The sequence below is a fragment of the Hemitrygon akajei genome, chromosome 5 (genome assembly GCF_048418815.1).
Source record: "Hemitrygon akajei chromosome 5, sHemAka1.3, whole genome shotgun sequence".
In the NCBI taxonomy this organism is placed as follows: domain Eukaryota; kingdom Metazoa; phylum Chordata; class Chondrichthyes; order Myliobatiformes; family Dasyatidae; genus Hemitrygon; species Hemitrygon akajei.
The window spans coordinates 40595146-40616558 of NC_133128.1; the positions used below are offsets into that span (position 1 = coordinate 40595146).

At 40.6% G+C, this 21413-nt stretch overlaps 1 long non-coding RNA gene across 1 annotated transcript; it reads right to left on the bottom strand.

Annotated features, from left to right (window-relative positions):
* Positions 1 to 7770: 7770 nt before the first annotated feature.
* Positions 7771 to 19607, bottom strand: LOC140727668 (uncharacterized). The gene is made up of 4 exons (XR_012098897.1): positions 19472 to 19607; positions 13102 to 13229; positions 9063 to 9130; positions 7771 to 7863 (listed from the first exon to the last, which is right to left on the bottom strand). It is a non-coding gene; the product is annotated as an uncharacterized lncRNA (long non-coding RNA).
* Positions 19608 to 21413: the final 1806 nt, after the last annotated feature.

A 21413-nucleotide genomic window follows, 5' to 3' on the forward strand; every position in this document is an offset into this window, starting at 1 on the left:
GGGATAAAGCTGAAGGGCCACAAGTTAATGCTGCAGCTCTGGTTAGACCACACTTGGAACATTGTGTTCAATTCCGGTCACCTCATTTTAAGAAGAACATAGAAACTTTAGAGAAGGTGGCAGAGGAGATTTACCAGAATGCTGCCTGGACTAGAGGGCATGTCTTATGAAGATAGGTTGAGTGAGCTAGGGCTTTTCTCTTTGGAGTGAAGGAGGATGAGAGGTGAATTGATAGAGGTGTACAAGATGATAAGAGACATAGATAGAGTCGATAGCTAGAGGCTTTTTCCCAGGATGGAAATGTCTAATACAAAGTGACATAATGTTAAGGTGATTGGAGGAAAGTCTAGCGGGGATGTCAGAGGTAAGTTCTTTACACAGAGAGTGGTGGGTGTGTGAAAAACCCTGCGGGGATGGTGGAGGCAGATACATTAGGGGCATTTAATAAACATTTAGATAGACACATGGATGATAGAAAAACAGAGTTATATAGGAGGGAAAGGCAAGATTGATCTCAGAATAGGTTAAAAGGTCGGCATAACATTGTTAGTCAAATGACCTGTATGTGCTGCAAGGTTCAATATTATATTAAAATTTTATAGAAAACTTGGTTCTTCTGCACTAAATCTTTGCAGCAGTCTAGAAAGAAAGAGAGGAAAAGCTCCAGTCTGCAATCATGCTACTTTCTGTAGTTTCCATTCTGGCTCTGATGATGCAAGATCTCCTTGCACACATTCTCTGAATTCATAAATGCTTTTGCATGCAAGAATGTCAAAAGAGCATGTTGAAAACATATGGATTTAACAAAATGACAAAATGCATTTAAGAATTTTCTCCTGGCAGACGGTATGGAAGCTGTCTTTTATACTCACTTTATACATGAGAATGCCATTGGAGAAACGTTTTCAGAAAGAAGGGGAAAATCAAGTCATTTGTTTTTATCATTCCTAATCCCTAATCACACACCGACTGCCAATGTACAGATTTTTGTGATGAATATTTGCTATCCAATGATGTTGTGCTCCGTACCTCGTGATTAACTTCAGCTTTGCAGGCACCAGTGAGTCATAGAATGCAATGTAATTCATGTTGCAATCACCATTCATAAAATACTTCTTAACAGAAATTTGCACTGCCTGGTTTGCAGGCCCTCTCATCTCCCAACGGCATGGCAAAGATTCGTTCCACTGGACTCTTGCACCAGTCACAGAACATGCTGAAGGGTGAGATATGATCAAAAGAACTTAATGTAGGAACAAAACTGACTCATTGTTCCTTGTTACAACTGTAAGATTGTTTGTAAATACTGTTCAGTAGTAACTGGAACACAAAGTATCCTTGTACACTAGTTTGAAACAGGGTTTAATAAAATTAATCTATTCAGATGGAGGCTGCTAAGCTTCCTGGACATTAAGTATCCTTTGTACCCAACAAAACTAAACTATTTTGAATTTTAATTTTAACTGAATCAATAGGTAAACTGAATGTAAGTTATATTCTGTGTAACTAGGGGTATATAGTGAGCAAACTGACCAACTTGAATTCTTGCCAGACAGATTGACTTGTATCGAACTCTCCTTTGTCTATCCTGCCTGTTATTTCTTCAAAATCTTTTCTACCCTAAGCACCTTTTATATTCTAGTTACAATCTGGAATCAGTGGTCAACTGGATAATAGAATTAAGGTCATATTATCAACTCTGTCATTAGAATGATGGACAGCAGGTAAGTTAACCTTACCATATGCATCTGCTGCTGCCTATATTGCTACCATTTGACACTGTCTATACTTTGTTGACTACAGCCTTAATCACGAAAAGTTGATTTTCTGAAATTATCACATTGTGAACCAACTTGCATGTTCCACTTGGTGCAGTTCTTTTGTGTGTGATGGTTGGCTGACAAATTTCAACCTATTTATTTCATTATGAACGTTGTTTTGCGCTTTGAAAGAAGTTTCTTTATTGAATACCATGTGAAATTTATCAAAACTCTGCTACTAAGACTCTTGGCAGTGTGGAGGATCAGAGGGATCTTGGGGTCCGAGTCCATAGGACACTCAAAGCAGCTGCGCAGGTTGACTCTGTGGTTAAGAAGGGATACGGTGTATCGGCCTTCATCAATCGTGGAATTGAATTTAGGAGCCGAGAGGTAATGTTGCAGTTATATAGGACCCTGGTCAGACCCCACTTGGAGTCCTGTGCGCAGTTCTGGTTGCCTCACTACAGGAAGGATGTGGAAGCCATAGAAATGGTGCAGAGGAGATTTACAAGGATGTTGCCTGGATTGGGGAGAATGACTTATGAGAATAGGTTGAGTGAACTCGACCTTTTCTCCTTGGAGTGATGGAAGATGAGAGATGACCTGATGGAGATGTATAAGATAATGAGAGGCATTGATCGTGTGGATAGTCAGAGGCATTTTTCCAGGGCTGAAAAGGTTGCTACAAGAGGACACAGGTTTAAGGTGCTGGGGAGCAGGTACAGAGGAGATGTCAGGGGTAAGTTTTTTACTCAGAGAGTGGTGAATGCGTGGAATTGGCTGCCGGCGATGGTGGTGGAGGTGGATACGATAGGGTCTATTAAGAGACTTTTAGATAGGTACATGGAGCTTAGAAAAATAGAGGGCTGTGGGTAAGCCTAGTAATTTCTAAGGTAGAGACATGTTTGGCACAACTTTGTGGGCCTAAGGGCCTGTATTCTGCTGTATGTTTTCTATGTTTCTATGTCTTTCAAACAAATTAAAATAAGCTAGAGACAAGTGGAACAGCCATTCTTGGAGTGGACACTGTGGGGATTTTGAGGCTCTAGCTCCTCGAGGCTTCAGTCACAGAAAGTGAATAGCTGTAGGTAGATTTTGTCCCTACAGTTTATTTATTGTTTCTCCTTCTTTATATTTTTTTCAGTTAGAACAGTCGGGATGCCAGGCAGTGTGGTTGAATGCTCCTCTTGCAGGATGTGGGAAGACAGGGAAACCGCATTAAGGAGTTGGAACTGGAACTGGGTGAACTCCAGATCATTCGGAAGGCTGATGGGGTGATAGATTGGACACACAGAGTGGTAGTTCCACTCAAGATGCAGGACACAGGAAACTGGGTGAGGGTCAGGAAGGGGAAAGGGGTTAAACAGCCAGTGTAGAGTACCCCTGTGGCCAGCCCCCTCAACAACAGGTATGCCTCAAGGGGCCGGAATGGCCTATTCTGCGCAGTATTTCAATAAATAAATACTTTTTGAAATTGGTCCTCTGGAATATCAGAATGTTAATTCATGCTTAGAACCAAAGCAGATGAGGGAGATCTTAGGTGAATATTTCTCCTCTGTACTTACTCAGGAGATGAACGCAGGGTCTATAGAAATGAGCAAAGCAGTATTGACCTCGTGGACCCTGTACAGATCAGAGGAGGAGGTGTTTGCTGTCTTCAGGCAAATTAGGATGGACAAATCCCTAGGACTTGACAAGGCGTCCCCTCAGACCCTGTGGGAGGCTAGTGCTGAAATTGCAGGGGCCCGAGCAGAGATATTTAAATCTTTTTTAGCGAGAGGTGATGTACTGGAGGATTGAAGGTTAGCTAATGTTGCTCCATTATTTAAGAAGGGCTGTAAAAATAAACCTACCCATTTTCTCTACAACATAGCAAGCCTGTATTTAACCATCCCTGTTCTGAATAATCTTTGATCTGAAACTTTAATTCTGTTACTTCTCTCACAGTTGCTTCCAGAGCTGTTGAGTATTCCCAGCATTTTCTGTTTTTTAAAGATTTCCAGCATGTGTATTTTTCTTTGATAGTCATCTACTCAACTTTATACTGAGAACAAATGGCATAAGGACTTGTTTGCCCTGCCAGTATCAAATCACCTTTAAATTTGCCACTCACAGGGATTGAAATTTTGTTAAAATAATTTCTTTGTTATAAATTGCACCAAATGAGTCCAATCTCTTTATTTTCTTATTACACGACTGATCTGATAAATGGTATCCACAGGACTTTGATAATATTGGAGAAGCAAATGCTCTTAATTACTACATCACTCACTCTTACTTCGCTCTTTAAAGCGTGTTGTACAGTCATATGGTAATTTTCTAGTGAACTCAGTGAGCTTAAAGGGATAACAAGCAGCAAATCCTGAGCACTTTCAGTACACAAGTTTAAGTTTGTCTGACTGGCTGAAACATGGTGGAATTAGAAATAAACCCTACCTGTCATAGCTCTGTGAAGATGCATCCAATAGCAGAACTATTATACTGAAACTATAACTAAGCCACAATTTATAGAGAATTTATTGACATTCATTACAATTAATTGGAGATATTTTGAACAGAAGTATCCTCAGTCAACAATGTAAACAAGACACGCAGAAATAAAAATGTTGTAACGTCTGATTAGGTCTTTGTATATGCACAAGCAAGCACTTGATTTTGTGGACTAGCTTCCAAAGACTAATCAAAGTAAACTCTCCACGGGGAACAAAATACAACTCAGGTATTGCCTTATATGAAACAAAACAATATGTACCAAGGCAAAAAAAATCTCAAGAATACTGAAACTCCAAAACAAAATTGGACAATGCTGGAAGTGTTCAGTATAGTTGAATCAGTGGGGAGGGAGTGTTGATACCCTCAAGTCAAAGACCCCTGACTAGAACTCAAAAAGTGAGAAAACAAGAGTGTTAAGCTGAGGACAGGGAACGTTTGTGATAAGCTGCAAACCAAACTTGGGTAACAATTACTTTAAATTTGGTATTAGGAGTCAGAAAAGAATAAGGAAATGTTAGATATAAGAAGCAGGAAGTAGGAGGGGCTTATGAGAAATATCAGGAAGGAGCTAAAGGAAGGATTTAGGAGAGCTTTAAGGGGGCATGAGAAGGCCTTGGCATGTAGAATTAAGGAGAACCCCAAGGCGTTCTATGTGTATGTGAAGAATAGGAGGATGATGAGAACAAAGGTGGGACCGCTAAAGGATAAAGAGGGCAACATGTGCCTGGATGCGGAGGAGGTTGGGGAGGTCCTAAATGAATACTTTGCTTCAGTATTCACAAGTGAAAAGGATCGTGATCAGGATGAGGTTGAAGTAGAGCAGGCCTGTGTGCTGGACAATGTAGAGATTAAGGAAGAAGTAGTGTTGGATCTTCTTAAAAACATTAAGATTGATAAATCCCAGGGCCGGATATGATACACCCCAGGTTGTTGTGGGAATTGAGAGAAGAGATCGCAGCAGCATTACCAGCATTATCTTTGAATCCTCTTTGGCTAGGGGAAGTGCCGGAGGACTGGAGAATGGCAAATGTAGTTCCCTAGTTTAAAAAAGGTAATAGGGAGAAACCTGGGAACTATAGACCGGTGAGTCTTATGTCGGTGGTCTGCAAACTACTAGAAAGGATTCTTAAGGATAGGATCTACAAGCATTTGGAGAAGTACAGTCTACTCGTGGACAGTCAACATGGCTTTGACAAGGGAAGATTGTGCCTCACGAGCCTGATTGAGTTTTTTGAAGAGGTAACAAAAGAAATTGATGAGGGTAGGGCAGTGGATATGGTCTACATGGACTTTAGCAAAGCATTTGACAAGGTCCCTCATGAGATACTCATCCAGAAAGTCATTAGGCATGGGATAAGTGGAACCTTGGCTGTTTGGATAAAATATTGGCTTAAAGGAAGAAAACAGACCGTAGTTGTGGAAGGAAAGTATTCTGCCTGGAAGTCAGTGACTAGTGGAGTGCCGCAGGGATCTGTCCTGGGACCCCTGCTATTTGTGATTTTTATAAATGACCTGGATATAGAGGCAGAAGGATGGGTGAGTAAGTTTGTGGATGACACAAAGATCGGAGGAGTTGTGGATGGAGCTGTAGGTGGTCGAAGGTTACAAGAGGATATAGACAGGCTGCAGAGTTGGGCAGATAAATGGCAGATGGAGTTCAATCTGGACAAGTGTGAGGTGATGCATTTTGGAAGGACAAACCAGAAGACTGAGTACAGGATTAATGGTCAGTTACTTAAGAGTGTGGTTGAACAAAGGGACCTTGGCATTCAAATCCATACATCCCTCAAGGTCGCTGCACAGGTTGATAGGGTAGTTAAGAAGGCCTATGGGATGCTGGGCTTCATTAACAGGGGGATTGAGTTCAAGAGTAGAGAGGTCATGTTGCAACTCTACAAATCTCTGGTGAGACCGCACAGAGTATTGTGTTCAATTCTGGTCACCTCATTATAGGAAGGATTTAGAAGCTATGGAGAGGGTGCAGAGGAGATTTACCAGGATGTTGCCTGGATTGGAGAACAAGTCATATGAAGCAAGGTTAGCAGAGCTGAGACTTTTCTCTTCGGAGCGTAGAAGAATGAGAGGGGACTTGATAGAGGTCTACAGGGTTATGAGAGGCATAGATAGGGTGGATAGTCAGTACCTGTTTCCCAGGGCACCAATAGCAAACACCAGAGGGCATAGGTACAAAATTAAGGGAGGGAAGTTTAGGGGAGACATCAGGGGTAAGTTTTTTTACACAGAGGGTTGTGAGTGCCTGGAATGACTTGCCAGTGCTGGTGGTGGAGGCTAAAACATTAGGGGTATTTAAGAGCCTCTTGAACAGGCACATGGATGAAAGAAAATTGGAGGGTTAAGGGGTAGTGTGGGTTTAGTACTTTTTTTTTAAGGATTATATGGGTCGGCACAACATGGAGGACTGAAGGGCCTGTACTGTGCTGTAGTGTTCTATGGTTCTATGGAAATAAACTAAAACAAAAGAATTGCCATATCTGTGAAGGGAATAAAAGCTACGGCTTCCTTACTGACACTTATTTTGTCAAATGAGAGATTCCAGCAGAAATTCAAATCGTGCAATAAAATCCTCATGCATTAAGATTAAAATGTATTATATAATTACTTATTTTAAAAGGCTATACTTGTGAAAGATATATCTTGCTTTTAGTTATAATCCTATCACCAATTTATGTTTGCTTGGGCTATACTCCCTGCTTTGCTAATATTTTATTGGTACTTTATGGGCACAATGGGACAGGGAACTTAAATTAAGCAGGAAAAAGTTGCAAGCAATTTAATCCCATAAAAGATTATGTACCTTCTTCCAATGATAAAGAATACATGTTTTGTTCTAGTTCTGCAACAGAAATATTGAAAGCAGAATCATTAATAATATTCAAAAAGTTCTAATTATCAAAATAAAAAATTCAAAACATAAGGATAATCAGCAAGAATGCTAAACAATTCATAACTATATGGAAATTTTGTAGAAACTCAAAATCTTTAAATACTGACGGCCATTCAGACCTGAAAACATAGTTCAATGTTCATCACTGAAAAGTTGGAATTGATTTCTTATTTTCATATTAAACTAAAATTTAATTTTATAAATTAGACATAACAATTTTAAGATCAAATCATTTTGGTGTCTGCATTCTGATGAAAAAATGGAAGCAAATATCTTTCACGTTATACATTCCAAAAGTACATTTGCAATATGTGTAATGCCTCTTCCTTCTGAAAACCTCCTTAAAGAGAACCCAATTTAACATACACGCGATATAAATTAGCATGTATTTTGTGTTTAATTTTTTGCCAATCTAATTACAAATGTGCATAGACTGATTGTTTCCAAGTTCCCAAATATATAAAGTAACTTCTATCATATTCTAATTATGAGATTTAATATCATAGGAGGAAAATCATACCATAAATGTCAATGGAATTAACATCTATAAGCAAGTTTCCCAGGAATACTGCAGGAGTGCTAGATTCAGAAGTTTTCCTCAAGACCTTAATCACATCATCAGCATGTAGGACCTGGCTATCTTCTAGAAGTGTTTTTTTACCCACATTGAATGCAATCACAAAGTAAGCTAAAACACTTCCTTCACTGTGGAAAAAAGATACAGTAGATTTCATTAAAAACTGCCCATTACAAAAAATGCATACAATACCATCTATAATGCATACATTCTCAAAGTCCATTTATAGTGAGGTTTGTTTGCTTGTGGGAAATAACATAAATATTGCCCAAACCTACACACTGCCTCAATGAATGAATTTTTACAAGTTTAATGCTAAGTATACAGGATCTACATGTTTTGACAATGGGCCTTATAATAGGGATGGTTTTGGAGACAAGAATCACAGATTACACAAAAAAGCAACTCAGAAATGACTCTTGCCCATTTGTCGGTGCTTAGTAAATTCTAAATTTTAATGGCCTGAGGATAGTGAATGTCCATAAACCTCAACTGTGTTTTATTTTTCATTCTGTACCAAGATCCATTTAGCCACCATCCCTTCACTCAAAGACCTGTTGATCCTCCATTATCCTACACTTTGTGGATAAGGCATGCCTCTTTAGTTGCTACAGATGAACAGAAACTACCTTATCAGGCACCCTTGAGAATGAATATCAGAAAGAGTAGAATGGGAGACCAATAAAGTGACAATCTAATGCAAATCCCAAAGTCTTATGGCTCCCCCTTTATTTTATCTTAATATTTAACATAAGTCCCTTCACATTGACCATAACTTTTGTGTTCCACACTCTTCTTCTAATGTAAGTGGTCATGCCTTTGCTCATAGGGATCTTAATCCTCAACATTCCCCATTTCAATGCCTTCTTACCTCTTATTCCTTTGAAAAACATGTTTTGGTTAAATTCTTAGTTACCCCTTCTTATTTCCATTTTTGTTTGATCTACAGCTCCACTTTATTCTATCATTTGTGAAATGGCTTGCATTTTTTTCTAACAAAAGCATGTTACATAAATACAGCTTATATTAATTTTAAGATTATTTGGTGGATCTGTCAAGTTACATAGCTTCCCAGATTTCTATCTCTTTGTTGAAAATAATCTTGTTATCCAAAACAGAAAGGACAGCAATTATTGATACTATCAACGAACTGTAACAAGTATTAATTATACATTTGTACATATTATATTGCAGCTCTTGAATTCACTGTAAGACAATAAATAATTTACAGTTTTTATCATCGATTCAAATATTTTAAAACATTAACATTTAAAAACTCTTAGAAAGTTGTGCTGTGATAGGAAAATCTTTAGGAACTGATTCATACCTAAAGGAGGTAACGTTGACACTAACGAAGCTCTGTGCCAATTGGGATCTTCTAAATATCTCTGTCAACTGCCAAACACATTAAATAAAATATAGTTGTAAGGCTGTGTGATCATGTTTTATAAAATTGCATAGTTATTTCTAAGAATGGCCAAACTGTGAACAAGTTATTTTTTAAGCAGGAATGTGAGAACTAAATAAATAATTATATTTAATAATGATTCTCGCTATCACAATTGCAGTGATTAGCCATAAGACATAGGAGCAGTATTAGGCCATTCGGCCCATCTAGTCTTCTCCGCCATTTCATTATGACCAATCCATTTCCCCCTTAACCCCATTCTCCTGCCTTTTCTCCATAACCTTTCATACCCTGACTAATCAAGAATCTATCAACCTTCATTGCTTGAAAAACAAAACCCAGAACAATCTAGAAATGTCAAATGAAAACAGAAAGTGCTGTAAATACTCAGCGTGTCAGGCAACATCTGTGATGAGAGAAACAGATTGACGTTTCAGGTCACAAATATTATCTGACCGGCCAAAATATTTTCAGCACTTTATGATTTTATTTGGAACCACATGACTCATTACCTTAAAGCATTATTATGGTTTGAATGATGCAAGGTTAACAATGAGTGGTGTGGTTTTGAGGTTATACTTAGTAAGGAGATGTGGTAATGATCTGTGACAAGCTATACCAAGGATTAGCCACAGTCCTGATTAATAGGATTAGCAAGCACTCTCAAACACTGTCTAACCTCAGTCTATACTTTTTAAGGGAGATTAAATTGCATTGGTGCCCCGCAAGAGAAAGCAGAACAAAGCAAGAATGACACCCATTTGTAGAACAAAGCAATAAAGCATGAATGACAGCCGGATTTGGTGAAACAGCCCAGTATTTAACATATTTCCTGATGACAAAATGGTTTCACTGATGACCAGAAAATTCTTCAGGCATAAAACACAGAGGGAAAAACAATTTGTGGAATTCACTGAAAAGCGCTCAGTCTTTAATTTATGGATTTGATTCGGCAGAAGTCTCAATGCCCTCAAATGCACTGACCTGCTGAGATACGCTGGCATTTTGTGTGTGCTGCTCTGGATTTCCAGCATCTGCAGAATCTCATGTGTTACTAGTGACAGCCTCTTCAATTACGAATCCTGCCAACTATGTGAGTGATATCAAACAATACCTGGTGTATTTCACACGCTCTCAACAGTCTCAGGACTCTGGCTAATCATTCATGTAGCTTATTCCCACATTTTCACATACGTTCACAATTTAAAAATGACACTTTGCACTGCCAAATATTTAAACTATGGAATATGCATCATCCAAACCAACAGCACAACATTCACAAATAAAAATTACCTGTCTGAGGCAAGTAATTAGTCCCCATAACTTTAACCTCATGAAGTCAAAGTATTACACACTCCTGAGGGCAAGAGTGATGTCCACAATTAAAGTGGCCACCAGCAGAAACCAAAGCATTGAAAAAGTGGTAGACTCTTAACAAATCTTTCTTTTTCTTGCATCCAGCTTCTTTCTTTAAACCAAATTCTTTTCTGATTTACTACACAAAGATGGTTAAAATTGAACTATTAATTCCCCCTCCCTTCTCCATCACCCTGCCCTGGCTCCATTTTCCATTTTGGAAAGCCAAGGTGGCCAGTCTGTTCTGTGAAGAAACAAGAATGAACGGACACCAACATTAAAAGTGAAACTCGCAACTGCCAATTCAGATATAGGTAATATGTGCTGTGACGGATAGCTAAGAGGTAGGAACTGAAGACTTTGGGACATTGAGCATGTTTGGTCAAATCTCAGGACGGGAAGTGTTAAACCAAAGGCAGCTCCTCACAGAAGGTATGGCCACACAGATTTCTGAAGAGGGCTCAGATCTTAAAAGAGTAGTGACAAGGTTCTACACTTGGCCTCCTGTCGTTGTAGCTGCTACTTGTACCAAGATCTTAAGGCACAAACTAACGGAGATGGGAGTAGACTCTCACATGGTGGATTGGATAGTGGACTACTTGACAGATAGACCTCAGTATGTGCGGTTGGGAGACTGTAGGTCTGACACGGTGGTCAGCAGCACAGGGGCGCCGCAGGGAACCGTACTCTCTCCGGTCCTGTTCACCCTGTACACATCAGACTTCCAATATAACTCGGAGTCCTGCCATGTGCAGAAGTTCGCTAATGACACGGCCATAGTGGGGTGTGTCAGGAATGGACAGGAGGAGGAGTATAGGAAACTGATACAGGACTTTGTGATATGGTACAACTCAAACTACCTGCGTCTCAATATCACCAAGACCAAGGAGATGGTGGTGGACTTTAGGAGATCTAGGCCTCCTATGGAGCCAGTGATCATTAATGGAGAATGTGTGGAGCAGGTTAAGACCTACAAGTATCTGGGAGTACAGTTAGACGAGAAGCTAGACTGGACTGCCAACACAGATGCCTTGTGCAGGAAGGCACAGAGTCGACTGTACTTCCTAAGAAGGTTGGCGTCATTCAATGTCTGTAGTGAGATGCTGAAGATGTTCTATAGGTCAGTTGTGGAGAGCGCCCTCTTCTTTGTGGTGGCGTGTTGGGGAGGAAGCATTAAGAAGAGGGACGCCTCACGTCTTAATAAGCTGGTAAGGAAGGCGGGCTCTGTCGTGGGCAAAGTACTGGAGAGTTTAACATCGGTAGCTGACCGAAGGGCGCTGAGTAGGCTACGGTCAATTATGGATAACTCTGAACATCCTCTACATAGCACCATCCAGAGACAGAGAAGCAGTTTCAGCGACAGGTTACTATCGATGCAATGCTCCTCAGACAGGATGAAGAGGTCAATACTCCCCAATGCCATTAGGCTTTACAATTCTACCACCAGGACTTAAGAACTTTTTAAAAGCTATTATTAATGCTTTTTGAGATAGTGATTTAGATGCATATCATATTTTTTACTGAGTTAAGTATTGTATGTAATTAGTTTTGCTACAACAAGTGTATGGGACATTGGAAAAAAGTTGAATTTCCCCATGGGGATGAATAAAGTATCTATCTATCTATCTATCTATCTATCTATGTACAATACTGTGCAAAAGTCTTAGGTATATATACATAGCACTGTGTTAGTCAATGTGGAGCAGTGGGCAAGTTTGTAGACCTGCGGGAGCAAAGGGTGTTGGAAATGATGAGGGTGGAGTACCACAAAAGGGGTGAGAGGCAGGTGGCAGAGATGAAGTGCTGGGCGGGGTTGGTGTGGGTGCAGACACACCCAGCACAGAGACACGAGACAAGGTCATTTGATTCCAAAAAATTGGGTTATTGTTCATTACAGAATGTCTCTTTGGTGCTTCCTGCTCCCTCCACTTTCCCTAATCATGATTCCCCTCTCCCTGCCCCCTTCCCACTCTCAGTCCACCATAGAGACCCATATCAGAAACAGGTTTGTCATCACTCACATATGCTATGAAATTTGTTTTCTTTTCAGCAGTCCAGTGCAATACATAAAATTACTATAGTGGTTTGCAAAACTCTTAGACCCCCTAACTCTAAGACTCTTAAGACTTTTGCACGGTACTGAACTTAATAAGATCTCTTTACTGAAACAGAGGCTCCGGTATCTTCTGAGCTACACATGGTAGTGTTCAGTTCACCGTGATGGGTAACCTTTCTGAAGGACGGCAGAAAGGCTTAGTTTTGTGGTAAACCCATTTTCGGTTGAATTTACAAGAAGGGCAATTCTTGAATTTGTAGAGGGACACTATCCTAAGTACACCAAATAATACTATTGTAAAAATTGCCATTCTATTATGAAGGTTGGTGAAAATTAAGTTTGGGTGGAAAGATTAATTGATAATTTAACTTTAGATATCAGCAGAATATTAAAGGAAATTTGTTCCCAGATTAATCTACACCAGAAGCGGTCCATCCTATTAAACTTTTAGTACTTTAAGATGTTAATCTCACGTGTGGCTATACCTTCTGAGCACCAGAATGAAACAAAAACTACACAAACTTTTCAGGACAAAATTTTACTTACTGGTTCCTCAACCTGTTTGGCTAAGAGCAAGAACTCCTGGGATTTGCTGTCTGTTAGTGTAGAACTGAAAAGGACATTGAGCAGATGTATGGAGCCACTGAAGTAAACTCTACCATTCGGAATCTTAGCTGTTGGATTTGATAGAATGCAAAAAATCAGTTAAAATTGCGACGCAAAATTCAGAAGTTGCATGTGAAAAGCTTAATTGCTGGTAGATGCGAGGAATATAATCACAGTAAATAGCTGAAAGCATTGTTATTATATATTAAAGTAATGCTCCAACAAAAGAACCAATACACAAGGTTAAAAAATATGTTACAAGTCATTTCAAAAGCAACCAGAATCTCATAAGACTAACATTGTTTTATGAGACAATCATATTATTGTAAACCGAAGAATCTTTGTCTAAAAAACAACAGATTGAACAAATGTCAAGTTCAAATTCAAGTGTATTGTCATGACTGAACATATACAACCAAATGAAATAACATTCTCTCCTAATATTTGTGTATCTGTGCATTTGTAAGGTTACTGTGAAACTGTAATTTCTTTTGGGATCAATAAAGTATCTATCTAAAAAAATATAATTCAAAATGCATGCAACACCGGTGAACAGTAAACAGCAAACAGTAAACAGTAAACAGCAAACAGTAAACAGCAAACAGTAAACAGTAAACAGCAAACAGTAAACAGCAAACAGTAAACAGCAAACAGCCGACCTAGTGACAAGGCTTCGGTGGTGCCAGGGTATTCATTAGTCTCGCAGCCTGAGGAAAGAAGCTATTACACAGTTTGGCCGTCCTAGTCCTGATGTCTCTGTACCTCCTTCATGACGGTTGTGGGTCAAAGAGATTGTGGGATGGGAAGTGGGGATTCTCAACAAGGCTTTGGGCCCTTCCTCTGCAATGCTCCTGGTAAATGTCACAAACAGGGGGAAGGGAGACCCTGGTGATCCTCTCGATGGTTTTACTATCCTACGTACTGTCTTGCGATCTAATGCCTTGCAGGCTCTGTGCCACACAATGATGCAGCCAGGCAGGGCACTCTTGATGGTACTCCTGTAGAAAGTTGTTAGACACTGCCTCAAACTCCTCAGAAAGTGTAGACACTGCTGTGCCTTCTTGACTAACGAGGAGGTGTTGTGGGCTGGGGTTAGACTGTCCATAATGCGCACAGCAGGGAACTTCGTGCTCATCACTCTCTCCGCAGCAGAGCCATTGATGTGCCACGGAGAGCGGTTGACCTGTGCCTTCCTGGTCCACAGTCATCTTTCTCATTTTGTCCACGTTAAGACTCGGGTTGCTGTTCTTGCACCATCTGACAAGCCTCTCTATATGCCAACTCATCATTTTGCAAAGCTGGCCACTGTTGTGTCACCAGCAAACTTGGTGATGCGGTTTGTGCTGGATCTGGCGGTGCAGTCGTGAGTCAGCAGTGTGAACATCAGCGGGCCGAGCACACAGCCCTGGGGGCCACCAGTGCTCAGCGTGATTGAGTTTGAGATGTGGCTGCCAACTCGGACTGACTGGGGTCATTCCATTAAGATGGCCAAGGTTCATTTAGAGAGATGAGTGTTGAGACCAAATGAGGATAATTTACCCGCCGGCCTCTGAGGGACGAGTATGTTAAACACAGAGATGAAATCGATGAACAGCAGCCTGGCACGAGGCAACGTTTTCTGGCTGGGACAAGACAGAGTAGAGGGGCGAGGCTATGGCATCATTAGTGGACCGATTTGAGTAGCCGGCGAACTGGAAAGGTCCAAAGCAGCTGGAAGCTGGCACTTCATATGATCCATTGCCAGCCATTCAAAGCACTTCATGATTCTGAAGTCAGTGACAGTGAGCTGTAATCGTTTAAGCCAGATACCGTTGTCCTCTTGGGCAGCAGAATGAGGGTGGCTGCCTCCAAGCCTAAAGGGACAGTGAACTGTTTCAGCAAATGTTGAAAGATGTCCTTAAGACCTCTGTTAGCTGATCCACAGGGTCCCTCAGCACCTGACCTCTCTGGCCCTGCAGCTTTGCTCGGGTTTACCCTGGCTAGGATCATCCTCACCTCAGCTGCAGCCAGAGAGGGTCCTGTTCCTCAGGGGGAGAGGGGGCTTTCCGCAATGTCATATCACTCAATGCATCAAATCATGCATAGTAAGCATCAGCTTATCAGGAATGGAGGAGTCGCTCCAGTTTATTTTCCAGCAACTGGACGTTGGCAAGTAGAATTGATATGACCATGGGCCTGCAGGGATCCGCTTTAAGACTTGCTTTAATGTCGATGTGCTTACCACACTGCTGCGTTCGAGCTTCCGATGACCACTTCCTCGAGCAGAAGCCCACGCCCCGTGTCAGTCTGTAACTGTGCAGCACCTATATTTTGTGTGTTCGCAGGCTAGGCCTGCATTTATAGTGTTCCTAGTGTTCGGCACTGTTCTCAGTTGTAGAAAAAGATGATCAGGACAAGAAGTTTCACTGTTCGTTGGAGCCGACATCTTGAGACATTCTTTAAATTTACTGAAAGAGCTTTGTACTTTTTGTTTAAATTGTTTAGTAGAGCAAGAAGGTGCCAGTTTTTGTTTTGCCTGAATTTAACAGAATTTTACAGTTTGGGTAAATTAGTCTGCAGGCACTGAAATTCTTAAGAAAACCTGGGACATACTTGAAAGATGAGTTAAGTTAAAACATGTTACCACTATTTCTCCTAAAAAGAACAAAATCATAATCAATTTTCTAGAAGTGAAGGAAAGGTATGAATACTCAATAATGCTGGATATCTATGATTAAAAAGGAAACCAATCATGTTAATGCCAGATTAGAAAGGCAATCTATTCAATTACTAATGTTTTATCTGATAAATTGCCTTCTTAAGTAAGACTTTCGGATAAAGTATTATCACACGAGTTTAATATGGGATGGTATGAAGAGACAGATTGAATTAAATATTATGTAGCAACAGCATTAGATGAATGGATACAAGAAAAAATACAAGATAGAAAAGATAAAGGTTTCATTGTTCAATCAATAAAAGATATCAATGTAGAGGAAAGTTTTTAAAACCACTGTCCTCTAAAACAAAACAACTACCGGTAATTAAATGTCAGTAGATGGAGGAAAAGCAGGAACTTATGAAGGAGTAATTATTCATTTCACAAATATAATAGTATCAAATTAAGCCGACAGGTGCTTTTGAGGGAACTTATACCAAAAGTTGTTTAGTTTTGTACATAGAGAATTTGACCAAGTTTGTTGGTAACAACTTTATTGACTTTGTCCAATAGCTGTTTAATTGGGTGTCCCTTGGTAGGCTTCTGGGTGAGGTTCTTCTGCTCCTGCAGCACACGAGGGTTCCAATGCATTGTTAATACACAATTTCAATTCTTAGAGCAGTCAAGTAGAAAAAAAAATATTGTATATCTGTCACCTGTGGTAAACAACTCATTCACTCTCCAGACTTCTGATTGGGAAATGTTACATAGTAAGCAAAATGGACTGCATGGTGCAACCATATCAATGTGAATGGAGCAAAGCTCAAGTTTAGCACTTTCATCTCCTCCGAGAACTACACTGCATTCTGATGTGATATGAAATTTAGACCCTGTCTTCCTACTCCATATGAAGCAAGGCACGATTCATTGAGCAGCTGAAGACTTCTCCTCCTGTCCTTCTACAAAACACGAGAAAGAATATTCTGAAAATAAAACCCATTATACCCTCTTTGAAACTGTGAAGGGAATAATAGGGAGGTACACCACACCAGAGGACACAAAAAAATGATTCAGTAGTTGCCACCAAACAACTGACCAAATTATATTGATCTTTTAAATGAACTTCTTCAATAACTGGGTTGGGGTGCTAGTGCAGAATACGCTCTCCCATTTCAGGACTTGCACTATTGTTAGATGAAGGTTATTAAAAAAAAGTCAATGAATTGTAAGATGTGTCAGGAACCTAGCTTTGCAAAAATATCATACATTTAAATACAAAGTTTAAATCTAGAAATCATTTTAAATTGCAAACAGCATGACAGTTTGAGTAAATACTAAGCCAGGGAACAGGTTAGGAGCAAATATCACAAATACTATACATGAAGCTTATAGATCAAACCAGTCTAATTATCAGAAACAAACAAACAAACGTGTATGAGAGACACCTCCCTGACTGTTCAGTGAGTTTACCCAGTATGGAACCATTTGATCAAGGTCCCGTCTGTGTTGGATATTGCACTAACATTGTTTAATAAACACAAGAAATTCTTCAGATGCTGGAAATCGAAAACGACACACACAAAATACTGGAGGAACTCAGCAGGTCAGGCAGCATCCATGGAAAAAAACAGTTGACATTTCAGGCTGAGACCTTTCTTCAAGACAGGAAAGGAAAGGGGAAGACGTCAGAATAAAAAGGTGGAGAGGGGAAGGAGGATAGCTGGAAGGCGATAGGTGAAGCCAGGTGGGTGGGAAAGGTAAAGGGCTGGAGAGGAAGGAATCTGATAGGGGAGGAGAGTGGACCGTAGGAGAAAAGGAAGGAGGAGGGGCACCAAGGCGGGGTGTGGCCGACGTGAGAAGAACCCTGTGCAGGGTCAACCCACGGAAGGCTGCTGGACCAGACAACATCCCTGGTAGAGTGCTCAGAGGATGTGCAGACCAGCTAGCAGATATTCTCACTGACATCTTCAACATCTCCCTGAGCAGCGCCACCATTCCAACGTGCTTCAAGGCCACCATCATCGTCCCCGTGCCGAAGAAGTCTTCAGTGTCCTGTGTCAATGACTACCGTCCCGTTGCACTCACATCCATCATCATGAAGTGTTTCGAGAGACTTGTCATGAGGCATATCAAGACCCTGCTGCCCCCCCCCCCACTGGACCCTCTGCAGTTTGTGTACCGTCCCAACTGCTCAACAGATGACGCCATTGCCACCACCCTCCACCTGGCCCTAACGCACCCGGACAAAAAAGACACATACATTCAGATGCTGTTCATAGACTTTAGTTCAGCATTCAACACAATCATCCCTCAGAAACTGATTGGAAAGCTGAGCCTATTGGGCCTGAACACCTCCCTCTGCAACTGGATCCTAGACTTCCTGACTGGGAGACCTCAGTCAGTCCGGATCGGGAGCAGCATCTCCAACACTATCACACTGAGCACGGGGGCCCCCCAGCGTTGTGTGCTCAGTCCACTGCTGTTCACTCTGCTGACCCACGACTGTGCTACAATTCACAGCTCGAACCACATCATCAAGTTCGCCAATGACACGACCGTGGTGGGTCTCATCAGCAAGAACGACGAGTCATCTTACAGAGAGGAGGTGCAGTGGCTAACGGACTGATGCAGAGCCAACAACCTGTCTCTTAATGTGAACAAAACAAAAGAGATGGTTGTCGACTTCAGGAGGGCACGGATCGACCACGCCCCACTAAACATCGATGGCTTCTTGGTAGAGATTGTAAAGAGTACCAAATTTCTTGGTGTTCACCTGACGGAGAATCTCACCTGGTCCCTCAACACCAGCTCCATAGCAAAGAAAGCCCAGCAGCATCTCTACTTTCTGCGAAGGCTGAGGGAAGTCCATCTCCCACCCCCCCCATCCTCATCACATTCTACAGGGGTTGTATTGAGAGCATCCTGAGCAACTGCATCACTGCCTGGTTCGGAAATTGCACCATCTCGGATCGCACGACCCTGCAGCGGATAGTGAGGTCAGCTGAGAAGATCATCGGGGTCTCTCTTCCCGCCATCACGGACATTTACACTACACGCTGCATCCGCAAAGGAAACAGCATTATGAAGGACCCCATGCACCTCTCACACAATTTCTTCTCCCTCCTACCGTCTGGGAAAAGGCTCTGAAGCATTCGGGCTCTTAGGACCAGACTATATAACAGTTTCTTCCCCCAAGCTATCAGACTCCTCAATACCTGAAGCCTGGACTGACACCTTGCCCTATTGTCCTGTTTATTATTTATTGTAATGCCTGCACTGTTTTTGTGCACTTTATGCAGTCCAGTGTAGGTCTGTCGTCTAGTGTAGCTTTCTCTATGTTTTTTTTTATTACGCAGTTCAATCTAGCTTTTTGTACTGTGTCATGTAAACCATGGTCCTGAAAAACTTTGTCTCATTTTTACTTTGCACCATACCAGCAGTTATGGTCGAAATGACAATAAAGGTTGACTTGACTTGATAAGAGCCGAGAGCGATAATAAAAGAAGAGGGGATGGGGATAGAACTAATATTAAACATTGTATAATATCAGTTAAAGTACCTACTTACACCTTGGCTACAAAGCCCCTCCCAAAACTACATAGAGGTTTACTAAACCACAATTCCATGATTAAAATTTCAAATGACAACTTCAGAATTTTTTGTTTTACTTACAAATGAAGTACCACAGAATGGCAGCAGCTCCTCCAGATACGACCAATATTAAAAGCACTATCAAAATAATTTTTGATGGACTGCATCTCTTCACAGATACTTCCTGAAGGTCAGTTCTTGGATATTTGCAAAGCTTCGTAGTGTGTGCTGGGTACTGCATTGGAAAATGCTGTCTCACTGTGCAGTCTTGCGTGGTTATAAATGCAGGATTTGTCTGAAAATGATTGTGCAAATTATATCATTCAGATACCACAGCTACCAACTCTAGACAAGCAATACAATGTTAAATAAGTTATAAATGTTTTATTTTCTAAAATTTGCTTTTGCTGGTAGCACATAATTTCAATTATATGTCAATAAGTAAATATAATCAACAAATAAATCATTCTGAAGAAAAAGTCAATGGTTAAAATGTACAGTACAATAACAATAAAAATCAAATGTTAATGTCTATTATATTATGTAAATCCTGGGAAAGATCAATGGGCAAAGTTACACAATTGGGCTGATTCTTTGCAGTAGCCTGTTAACAATATTAGCTTCTCTTTTAGAATCTTTAATAATTTATACAACAATTTTAAAAAAACTCTTCTCAAAGATTAACATCAAAAGAAGCAGAATGTTTAAAACATTCCAGTACATCCACAGAGAAAGAAGCATAATATCTAGAAATAAAGCAGTCTTTGCAGTAAGGTTGTTGTGAGAAGTATAAAGCAGATGGGCTCCCAGAAACTTTAAATAAGTTCGTGTCTGTTTTATCAAAGGAAGTTCTAGTCTGTTGGGGACTGAGGGCAAGAAGTCCAGTAGGTAATGTTTCAGACCTTATCTCTATCCTCTCTTCTCTATTACAAAGTGAACAACCTCATTTTTGTCATTCCTTTATCACCCTAAATTCTCTGAATTTGGCAGCATTCTCATAAATCTCCTTGACACCCGTACTCTTTCTATCACATCCTTATCATAATGCGCTGATCTCAACCGATCCATACTCCTTTCCTCTGCCAATTAAGTATCCCAAGCTTCTTTATAATGACATTATCTACTTGTTTGCTAACTTCAGTGACCTGCGCTCACAATGGCCCTTTGTTTCTCTAAACTTCTCAGTAATTCTGTGTTTTCTAGTCTCTTTAAAGTCCATCTCTCCTGTATTCTACTTTAGTGACCAGCTGATGAGTTTATTGATCGATTTATTACAATGCAAATCAAATTTAAGAATGAGGATAATTGTTTACTTTGTAGTGAGTAGTTAGATAAACTATTTTGTTGTTCTCCCCATAAGCTCCAGGTGCTCTTCCCACATTCCAAAGACATACAAGTGAGGGTTAGTAAGTTGTGAGCACGTTACGTTAGTGCTAGAAGTGTGCTGACACTTGCAGGCTGCTCAACACAACCTTCACTGATTTGATTTGACACAAATGCATGTCATTAAGAAGAAAAAAACCTGCAGATGCTGGAAATCCAAGCAACACACACAAAATGCTGGAGGAACTCAGCAGGCCAGGCATGGATGATGCATAGATGCTCTATGGAAAAAAAGTACAGTCAACGTTTCACCCCGAAACCCTTTGGCAGGTTTAAGCCTGAAACATCGACTGTACTTTTTTTTCCCATAGATGTTGCCTGGCCTGCTGAGTTCCTCCAGCATCTTGAATGCATGTCATTGTATGTTTTGATGTACATGTGACAAATAAAGCTAATCCTTCATCCCCGGAATTGCGGCACTCCATAGGCAGAGACTGAATGTCCTCTCAAGGAAGACCAACTGTAAATTAAAGTACCGTCTCTCATACAAATCCCATAAAACTGGAAGAAGCTTCACTCCACTTTTCACCTCTTTCCACACATCACCTGCATTGCCTGGGAACTGCTCTTCCCACACATTGCTCCCCTGCAAACAGGAGATGATTTATTTACCAGAGAAGGAGATAAAAGCTGACTTCCC